At 57.8% G+C, this 11,353-nt stretch overlaps 1 pseudogene; it reads left to right on the plus strand.

The window, feature by feature from the left end:
- LOC140730143 (cytoplasmic tRNA 2-thiolation protein 1 pseudogene) overlaps positions 1–9,869 on the plus strand; it is a 131,064-nt pseudogene extending 121,195 nt beyond the window's left edge.
- The last annotated feature ends 1,484 nt before the right edge of the window (positions 9,870–11,353 follow it).

Consider the following 11,353-nt stretch of genomic DNA (forward strand, 5'->3'; position numbering starts at 1 on the left):
TGCCACCTGCAGAGTGTGTCTCCGACAGTAACACCACCCGCCCCAGCACCTCCTCTGCCACCTGCAGAGTGTGTCTACAACATTAACACCACCCACCCCAGCACCTCCTCTGCCACATGCAGAGTGTGTCTCCGACAGTAACACCACCCGCCCCAGCTCCTCCTCTGCCACCTGCAGAGTGTGTCTACAACATTAACACCACCCACCCCAGCACCTCCTCTGCCACCTGCAGAGTGTGTCTACGACAGTAACACCACCCGCCCCAGCACCTCCTCTGCCACCTGCAGAGTGTGTCTCCGACAGTAACACCACCCGCCCCAGCACCTCCTCTGCCACCTGCAGAGTGTGTCTCCGACAGTAACACCACCCACCCCAGCTCCTCCTCTGCCACCTGCAGAGTGTGTCTACAACATTAACACCACCCACCCCAGCACCTCCTCTGCCACCTGCAGAGTGTGTCTACGACAGCAACACCACCCACCCCAGCACCTCCTCTGCCACCTGCAGAGTGTGTCTCCGACAGTAACACCACCCACCCCAGCTCTCCTCCTCTGCCACCTGCAGAGTGTGTCTCCGACAGCAACACCACCCGCCCCAGTTCCTCCTCTGCCACCAGCAGAGTGTTTCTCCGACAGTAACACCACCCGCCCCAGCACTCCTCCTCTGCCACCTGCAGAGTGTGTCTCCGACAGTAACACCACCCGCCCCAGCACTCCTCCTCTGCCACCTGCAGAGTGTGTCTCCGACAGCAACACCACCCGCCCCAGCACCTCCTCTGCCACCTGCAGAGTGTGTCTCCGACAGTAACACCACCTGCCCCAGCTCCTCCTCTGCCACCTGCAGAGTGTGTCTCCGACAGTAACACCACCTGCCCCAGCTCCTCCTCTGCCACCTGCAGAGTTTGTCTCCGACAGTAACACCACCCACCCCAGCTCCTCCTCTGCCACCTGCAGAGTGTGTCTACAACATTAACACCACCCACCCCAGCTCCTCCTCTGCCACCTGCAGAGTGTGTCTCCGACAGTAACACCACCCGCCCCAGCACTCCTCCTCTGCCACCTGCAGAGTGTGTCTCCGACAGTAACACCACCCACCACAGCACCTCCTCTGCCACCTGCAGAGTGTGTCTCCGACAGTAACACCACCCACCACAGCACCTCCTCTGCCACCTGCAGAGTGTGTCTCCGACAGTAACACCACCCACCACAGCACCTCCTCTGCCACCTGCAGAGTGTGTCTCCGACAGTAACACCACCCACCACAGCACCTCCTCTGCCACCTGCAGAGTGTGTCTCCGACAGTAACACCACCCGCCCCAGCACTCCTCCTCTGCCACCTGCAGAGTGTGTCTCCGACAGTAACACCACCTGCCCCAGCACTCCTCCTCTGCCACCTGCAGAGTGTGTCTCCGACAGTGACACCACCCGCCCCAGCACTCCTCCTCTGCCACCTGCAGAGTGTGTCTCCGACAGCAACACCACCCGCCCCAGCACCTCCTCTGCCACCTGCAGAGTGTGTCTCTGACAGTAACACCACCCACCCCAGCACTCCTCCTCTGCCACCTGCAGAGTGTGTCTCCGACAGTAACACCACCCACCACAGCACCTCCTCTGCCACCTGCAGAGTGTGTCTCTGACAGTAACACCACCCGCCCCAGCACTCCTCCTCTGCCACCTGCAGAGTGTGTCTCCGACAGTAACACCACCCGCCCCAGCACTCCTCCTCTGCCACCTGCAGAGTGTGTCTCCGACAGTAACACCACCCGCCCCAGCACTCCTCCTCTGCCACCTGCAGAGTGTGTCTCCGACAGTAACACCACCCGCCCCAGCACTCCTCCTCTGCCACCTGCAGAGTGTGTCTCCGACAGTAACACCACCCGCCCCAGCACTCCTCCTCTGCCACCTGCAGAGTGTGTCTCCGACAGTAACACCACCCGCCCCAGCACTCCTCCTCTGCCACCTGCAGAGTGTGTCTACGACAGTAACACCACCCGCCCCAGCACTCCTCCTCTGCCACCTGCAGAGTGTGTCTCCGACAGTAACACCACCCGCCCCAGCACTCCTCCTCTGCCACCTGCAGAGTGTGTCTCCGACAGTAACACCACCCGCCCCAGCACTCCTCCTCTGCCACCTGCAGAGTGTGTCTCCGACAGTAACACCACCCGCACCAGCACTCCTCCTCTGCCACCTGCAGAGTGTGTCTCCGACAGTAACACCACCCGCCCCAGCACTCCTCCTCTGCCACCTGCAGAGTGTGTCTCCGACAGTAACACCACCCGCACCAGCACTCCTCCTCTGCCACCTGCAGAGTGTGTCTCTGACAGTAACACCACCCGCCCCAGCACTCCTCCTCTGCCACCTGCAGAGAGTGTCTCCGACAGTAACACCACCCGCCCCAGCTCCTCCTCTGCCACATGCAGAGTGTGTCTCCGACAGTAACACCACCCGCCCCAGCTCCTCCTCTGCCACATGCAGAGTGTGTCTCCGACAGTAACACCACCCGCACCAGCACTCCTCCTCTGCCACCTGCAGAGAGTGTCTCCGACAGTAACACCACCCGCCCCAGCACTCCTCCTCTGCCACCTGCAGAGTGTGTCTACGACAGTAACACCACCCGCCCCAGCACTCCTCCTCTGCCACCTGCAGAGTGTGTCTACGACAGTAACACCACCCGCCCCAGCACTCCTCCTCTGCCACCTGCAGAGTGTGTCTCCGACAGTAACACCACCCGCCCCAGCACTCCTCCTCTGCCACCTGCAGAGTGTGTCTCCGACAGGAACACCACCCGCCCCAGCTCCTCCTCTGCCACCTGCAGAGTGTGTCTCCGACAGTAACACCACCCGCCCCAGCACTCCTCCTCTGCCACCTGCAGAGTGTGTCTCCGACAGTAACACCACCCGCCCCAGCTCCTCCTCTGCCACCTGCAGAGTGTGTCTCCGACAGTAACACCACCCGCCCCAGCACTCCTCCTCTGCCACCTGCAGAGTGTGTCTCCGACAGTAACACCACCCGCCCCAGCACTCCTCCTCTGCCACCTGCAGAGTGTGTCTCCGACAGTAACACCACCCGCCCCAGCACTCCTCCTCTGCCACCTGCAGAGTGTGTCTCCGACAGTAACACCACCCGCCCCAGCACTCCTCCTCTGCCACCTGCAGAGTGTGTCTCCGACAGTAACACCACCCGCCCCAGCTCCTCCTCTGCCACCTGCAGAGTGTATCTACGACAGTAACACCACCCGCCCCAGCACTCCTCCTCTGCCACCTGCAGAGTGTGTCTTCGACAGTAACACCACCCGCCCCAGCTCCTCCTCTGCCACCTGCAGAGTGTATCTACGACAGTAACACCACCCGCCCCAGCTCCTCCTCTGCCACCTGCAGAGTGTATCTACGACAGTAACACCACCCGCCCCAGCTCCTCCTCTGCCACCTGCAGAGTGTGTCTCCGACAGTAACACCACCCGCCCCAGCACCTCCTCTGCCACCTGCAGAGTGTGTCTCCGACAGTAACACCACCCGCCCCAGCACCTCCTCTGCCACCTGCAGAGTGTGTCTCCGACAGTAACACCACCCGCCCCAGCACCTCCTCTGCCACCTGCAGAGTGTGTCTCCGACAGTAACACCACCCGCCCCAGCTCCTCCTCTGCCACCTGCAGAGTGTGTCTCCGACAGCAACACCACCCGCCCCAGCACTCCTCCTCTGCCACCTGCAGAGTGTGTCTCCGACAGTAACACCACCCGCCCCAGCACCTCCTCTGCCACCTGCAGAGTGTGTCTCCGACAGTAACACCACCCGCCCCAGCTCCTCCTCTGCCACCTGCAGAGTGTGTCTCCGACAGTAACACCACCCGCCCCAGCTCCTCCTCTGCCACCTGCAGAGTGTGTCTCCGACAGTAACACCACCCGCCCCAGCACTCCTCCTCTGCCACCTGCAGAGTGTGTCTACGACAGTAACACCACCTGCCCCAGCACTCCTCCTCTGCCACCTGCAGAGTGTGTCTCCGACAGTAACACCACCCGCCCCAGCACTCCTCCTCTGCCACCTGCAGAGTGTGTCTCCGACAGTAACACCACCCGCCCCAGCACTCCTCCTCTGCCACCTGCAGAGTGTGTCTCCGACAGTAACACCACCCGCCCCAGCACCTCCTCCTCTGCCACCTGCAGAGTGTGTCTACGACAGTAACACCACCCGCCCCAGCACTCCTCCTCTGCCACCTGCAGAGTGTGTCTCCGACAGTAACATCACCCGCCCCAGCACCTCCTCTGCCACCTGCAGAGTGTGTCTCCGACAGTAACACCACCCGCCCCAGCTCCTCCTCTGCCACCTGCAGAGTGTGTCTCCGACAGTAACACCACCCGCCCCAGCACCTCCTCTGCCACCTGCAGAGTGTGTCTCCGACAGTAACACCACCCGCCCCAGCACCTCCTCTGCCACCTGCAGAGTGTGTCTCTGACAGTAACACCACCCACCCCAGCACTCCTCCTCTGCCACCTGCAGAGTGTGTCTCCGACAGTAACACCACCCACCACAGCACCTCCTCTGCCACCTGCAGAGTGTGTCTCTGACAGTAACACCACCCGCCCCAGCACTCCTCCTCTGCCACCTGCAGAGTGTGTCTCCGACAGTAACACCACCCGCCCCAGCACTCCTCCTCTGCCACCTGCAGAGTGTGTCTCCGACAGTAACACCACCCGCCCCAGCACTCCTCCTCTGCCACCTGCAGAGTGTGTCTCCGACAGTAACACCACCCGCCCCAGCACTCCTCCTCTGCCACCTGCAGAGTGTGTCTCCGACAGTAACACCACCCGCCCCAGCACTCCTCCTCTGCCACCTGCAGAGTGTGTCTCCGACAGTAACACCACCCGCCCCAGCACTCCTCCTCTGCCACCTGCAGAGTGTGTCTACGACAGTAACACCACCCGCCCCAGCACTCCTCCTCTGCCACCTGCAGAGTGTGTCTCCGACAGTAACACCACCCGCCCCAGCACTCCTCCTCTGCCACCTGCAGAGTGTGTCTCCGACAGTAACACCACCCGCCCCAGCACTCCTCCTCTGCCACCTGCAGAGTGTGTCTCCGACAGTAACACCACCCGCACCAGCACTCCTCCTCTGCCACCTGCAGAGTGTGTCTCCGACAGTAACACCACCCGCCCCAGCACTCCTCCTCTGCCACCTGCAGAGTGTGTCTCCGACAGTAACACCACCCGCACCAGCACTCCTCCTCTGCCACCTGCAGAGTGTGTCTCTGACAGTAACACCACCCGCCCCAGCACTCCTCCTCTGCCACCTGCAGAGAGTGTCTCCGACAGTAACACCACCCGCCCCAGCTCCTCCTCTGCCACATGCAGAGTGTGTCTCCGACAGTAACACCACCCGCCCCAGCTCCTCCTCTGCCACATGCAGAGTGTGTCTCCGACAGTAACACCACCCGCACCAGCACTCCTCCTCTGCCACCTGCAGAGAGTGTCTCCGACAGTAACACCACCCGCCCCAGCACTCCTCCTCTGCCACCTGCAGAGTGTGTCTACGACAGTAACACCACCCGCCCCAGCACTCCTCCTCTGCCACCTGCAGAGTGTGTCTACGACAGTAACACCACCCGCCCCAGCACTCCTCCTCTGCCACCTGCAGAGTGTGTCTCCGACAGTAACACCACCCGCCCCAGCACTCCTCCTCTGCCACCTGCAGAGTGTGTCTCCGACAGGAACACCACCCGCCCCAGCTCCTCCTCTGCCACCTGCAGAGTGTGTCTCCGACAGTAACACCACCCGCCCCAGCACTCCTCCTCTGCCACCTGCAGAGTGTGTCTCCGACAGTAACACCACCCGCCCCAGCTCCTCCTCTGCCACCTGCAGAGTGTGTCTCCGACAGTAACACCACCCGCCCCAGCACTCCTCCTCTGCCACCTGCAGAGTGTGTCTCCGACAGTAACACCACCCGCCCCAGCACTCCTCCTCTGCCACCTGCAGAGTGTGTCTCCGACAGTAACACCACCCGCCCCAGCACTCCTCCTCTGCCACCTGCAGAGTGTGTCTCCGACAGTAACACCACCCGCCCCAGCACTCCTCCTCTGCCACCTGCAGAGTGTGTCTCCGACAGTAACACCACCCGCCCCAGCTCCTCCTCTGCCACCTGCAGAGTGTATCTACGACAGTAACACCACCCGCCCCAGCACTCCTCCTCTGCCACCTGCAGAGTGTGTCTTCGACAGTAACACCACCCGCCCCAGCTCCTCCTCTGCCACCTGCAGAGTGTATCTACGACAGTAACACCACCCGCCCCAGCTCCTCCTCTGCCACCTGCAGAGTGTATCTACGACAGTAACACCACCCGCCCCAGCTCCTCCTCTGCCACCTGCAGAGTGTGTCTCCGACAGTAACACCACCCGCCCCAGCACCTCCTCTGCCACCTGCAGAGTGTGTCTCCGACAGTAACACCACCCGCCCCAGCACCTCCTCTGCCACCTGCAGAGTGTGTCTCCGACAGTAACACCACCCGCCCCAGCACCTCCTCTGCCACCTGCAGAGTGTGTCTCCGACAGTAACACCACCCGCCCCAGCTCCTCCTCTGCCACCTGCAGAGTGTGTCTCCGACAGCAACACCACCCGCCCCAGCACTCCTCCTCTGCCACCTGCAGAGTGTGTCTCCGACAGTAACACCACCCGCCCCAGCACCTCCTCTGCCACCTGCAGAGTGTGTCTCCGACAGTAACACCACCCGCCCCAGCTCCTCCTCTGCCACCTGCAGAGTGTGTCTCCGACAGTAACACCACCCGCCCCAGCTCCTCCTCTGCCACCTGCAGAGTGTGTCTCCGACAGTAACACCACCCGCCCCAGCACTCCTCCTCTGCCACCTGCAGAGTGTGTCTACGACAGTAACACCACCTGCCCCAGCACTCCTCCTCTGCCACCTGCAGAGTGTGTCTCCGACAGTAACACCACCCGCCCCAGCACTCCTCCTCTGCCACCTGCAGAGTGTGTCTCCGACAGTAACACCACCCGCCCCAGCACTCCTCCTCTGCCACCTGCAGAGTGTGTCTCCGACAGTAACACCACCCGCCCCAGCACCTCCTCCTCTGCCACCTGCAGAGTGTGTCTACGACAGTAACACCACCCGCCCCAGCACTCCTCCTCTGCCACCTGCAGAGTGTGTCTCCGACAGTAACACCACCCGCCCCAGCTCCCCCTCTGCCACCTGCAGAGTGTGTCTCCGACAGTAACACCACCCGCCCCAGCTCCTCCTCTGCCACCTGCAGAGTGTGTCTCCGACCGTAACACCACCCGCCACAGCACTCCTCCTCTGCCACCTGCAGAGTGTGTCTCCGACAGCAACACCACCCGCCCCAGCACCTCCTCTGCCACCTGCAGAGTGTGTCTCCGACAGTAACACCACCCGCCCCAGCTCCTCCTCTGCCACATGCAGAGTGTGTCTACGACCGTAACACCACCCGCCCCAGCACTCCTCCTCTGCCACCTGCAGCGTGTGTCTCCGACAGTAACACCACCCGCCCCAGCACTCCTCCTCTGCCACCTGCAGAGTGTGTCTACGACAGTAACACCACCCGCCCCAGCTCCTCCTCTGCCACATGCAGAGTGTGTCTACGACCGTAACACCACCCGCCCCAGCACTCCTCCTCTGCCACCTGCAGCGTGTGTCTCCGACAGTAACACCACCCGCCCCAGCACTCCTCCTCTGCCACCTGCAGAGTGTGTCTACGACAGTAACACCACCCGCCCCAGCTCCTCCTCTGCCACCTGCAGAGTGTGTCTCCGACAGCAACACCACCCGCCCCAGCACCTCCTCTGCCACCTGCAGAGTGTGTCTCCGACAGTAACACCACCCGGCCCAGCGCTCCTCCTCTGCCACCTGCAGAGTGTGTCTCCGACAGTAACACCACCCGCCCCAGCACTCCTCCTCTGCCACCTGCAGAGTGTGTCTCCCTCCGTAACACCACCCGCCCCAGCACTCCTCCTCTGCCACCTGCAGAGTGTGTCTCCGACAGTAACACCACCCGCCCCAGCTCCTCCTCTGCCACCTGTAGAGTGTGTCTCCCACAGTAACACCACCCGCCCCAGCTCCTCCTCTGCCACCTGCAGAGTGTGTCTCCGACAGTAACACCACCCGCCCCAGCACTCCTCCTCTGCCACCTGCAGAGTGTGTCTCCGACAGTAACACCACCCGCCCCAGCTCCTCCTCTGCCACCTGTAGAGTGTGTCTCCCACCGTAACACCACCCGCCCCAGCACTCCTCCTCTGCCACCTGCAGAGTGTGTCTCCGACAGTAACACCACCCGCCCCAGCTCCTCCTCTGCCACCTGTAGAGTGTGTCTCCCACCGTAACACCACCCGCCCCAGCACTCCTCCTCTGCCACCTGCAGAGTGTGTCTCCGACAGCAACACCACCCGCCCCAGCACCTCCTCTGCCACCTGCGCCACTGTGGTGAACTACATATACCTGTCTGGACACGTCCCCCCCCGCTGACTGTTCCTGTGGCTCCTCCCACTGACCATGGTTCCTCCCACATACCCCGGTATAAAGGCAATTGGAGGCACAGACCCTTCCTCAGTCTCCAGGATGTTGTGTGGTGGTCACTTGCTGCTTGTGCTTTCTTCCAGCCAATAAAAGCCTACCTTAACCCACGTCTCAGAGTTATTGATGGTGCATCAGCCACCCTCGCCATTTCCAACATTCTTTGCTCCCACAAGATTTACAAACTTGATTTTGCTCCGTGTTGTCAAGTACAGTTCTGTGCAGAAGTTGTAGGCACCCTAACTATATATGTGCGCCTAAGATTTTTGCACAATACTGTACCTTCCTCCATCACTTCCTCTGGCATCCCATTCCAGACTCGTAGCAGGGAATACATCTGTCAGTGAATCTTACAATGCAGTCCTCGTTCTACGGTGGGACTGGATTAGATTAGCCTTTTCACTGCCCCAGTTGTGGGAAGAAGAGAGAAACCCTTAGACGTCCCTAAACCAGGCACTCTTTTTGGTATGAGTGTTCTTGTTTCTGGGCTTTTGGAGAGGAGATTCATCAGACCATTATACCTGCAAAGCTTTTCCATTGGGATTGGGGCTTCTGGCACGTTTCAAAAATCTGAAATGGTCGATATAGTTATGGGTTAAATCTGATGTTGCTTTCAGGATGAAAGCATTAGCGACTATCGTGATGACTCCTTGGAGACAGAAGAGATAAGCCAGCCACAATATGATCTGCCATCGAGACTATTTCCGATAAAGAACTTTGTGGCTGGACAATGGACCAGATTGAGAAAAAAGTTGGTTTGAAGAACAACTTCATGTTCTGCGGGGCCTTCAGACGGCAAGCACTCAGTCGTGGGGTAATGATGCTGAAAGTGGACAAGGTGTGCACAAGTCTCAGTGTAGATGATATTGCTGAGACAGTCTTGATGAATTTCCCGTGTGGAGATTTGCTCATTTTCGTTGCTGTGCTGTGATTACTAGGGGTAGTGAAGGGTCAATTCCTCATTGCAAACTGCTCAAGTATGCTCATGAGAAAGAGAGTGAGGAGCATGCCTACTTCAATAAACCGGACTTACTTCTTCAACGAGTGTGTATATTGCCCTAATGGAGTTTGGGGCTGTGCCTGTACTTCCCTGAAAGATCAGGAGTCAATCCGGCAAAGAGCTGCTTTGGGTGTGCAAACCCCTCAGGCTGTGAAGATGCCTGAACAAGGTGCCCGTGCATGTCCAGCCGAGGGCTCTGCAAGCCTCGTACTCTTTTGGAGGGACTCAACCGGGGGCTTCCCAAACTTGGCACTGGCAAGCATGCAAGCATATAAGCATAGCCACCGCTAAACAAGGAACCACTCACTGAGGCAGCGGATAAGTCAAGAGCAGCTGATTTTTGAATATTTGCTGCTAATTTAACATTTAGGATTAAATTATGTAACTTATTTGCCCGAAGCTGCCTGAAGATGTGAATTGTCCATTTTCTAAACAAGGTGTTTTTATCAATCTGAAAGAAGAACCCCCATGGTATTACAGGAAAGATACCAGCATGGATAGAAGATTAGCTGACTGGCAGGAGGCAATGAGTGGGAACAAAAGGAACCTTTTTCTGGTTTGCTGCCAGTCATGTTCTACGGGTTCTCTGTTTTTCCACGTTATATGTCAATGATTTGGATGATAGAAGCAGGGAGGCTGCAGAAGGACTTGGACAGATTAGGAGAATGGGCAAAGAAGTGGCAGATGGAATACAGTGTCGGGAAGTGTATGTATGGTCATGCAGTGTAGAAGAAAGAATGGACAGAAATCAGATCTAAAAAGTGTGGATTGGGACAGGTTGTTCTCTGGCAAAGATGTCGTTGGTAAGTGGGAGGCCTTCAAAGGAGAAATTTTGAAAGTGCAGAGTTTGTATGTTCCTGTCAGGATTAAAGGTAAAGTGAATAAGAATAAGGAACCTTGGTTCTCTAGGGATATTGGAACTCTGATAAAGAAGAAGAGAGGGATGTATGACATGTATAGGAAACAGGGAGCAAATAAGGTACTTAAGGAGTATAAAAAGTGCAAAAAAATACTTATGAAAGTAATCAGGAGGGCTAAAAGAAGACATGAGGTAGCTTGGGCAGTCAAGGTGAAGGATAATCCAAAGAGCTTCTACAGGTATATTAAGAACAAAAGGATAGTAAGAGATAAAATTGGCCCTCTTGAAGATCAGAGTGTTTGGCTATGTATGGAACCAAAAGAAATGGGGGGAGATCTTAAATGGATTTTTTTTGCATCTGTATTTACTAAGGAAACTGGCATGGAGTCAATGGAAATAAGGCAACCAGGTAGTGAGGTCTTGGAACCTATACAGATTGAAGAGGAGGAGGTGCTCGCTATCTTGCGGCAAATCAGAGTAGATAAATCCCCAGGACCTGATAGGGTATTCCCTCGGAACTTGAAGGAGACTAGTGGTGAAATTGCAGGAGCCCTGGTAGATATATTTAAAATGTTGGTATCTACGGGTGAGGTGCTGGAGGATTGGAGGATAGCTCGTTATTCCGTTGTTTAAAAAAGGCTCAAAAAGTAATCCGGGAAATTATAGGCCGGTAAGTTTGGTGTCTGTCGTAGGTAAATTATTGGAAGGAGTACTAAGAGATAGGATCTACAAGTATTTGGATGGACAGGGACTTATTAGGGAGAGTCAACATGGCTTTGTGCGTGATAGATCATGTTTAACAAATCTATTAGAGTTTTTCGAGGAGGTTACAAGGAAAGTGGATGAAGGGAAGGGAAGGCAGTGGATGTTGTCTACATGGACTTCAGTAAGGCCTTTGACAAGGTCCCACATGGGAGGTTAGTTCGGAAGATTCAGTCGCTAGGTATACATGGTGAGGTAGTAAATTGG

Source organism: Hemitrygon akajei, chromosome 7 (genome assembly GCF_048418815.1).
Source record: "Hemitrygon akajei chromosome 7, sHemAka1.3, whole genome shotgun sequence".
Lineage (NCBI taxonomy): Eukaryota > Metazoa > Chordata > Chondrichthyes > Myliobatiformes > Dasyatidae > Hemitrygon > Hemitrygon akajei.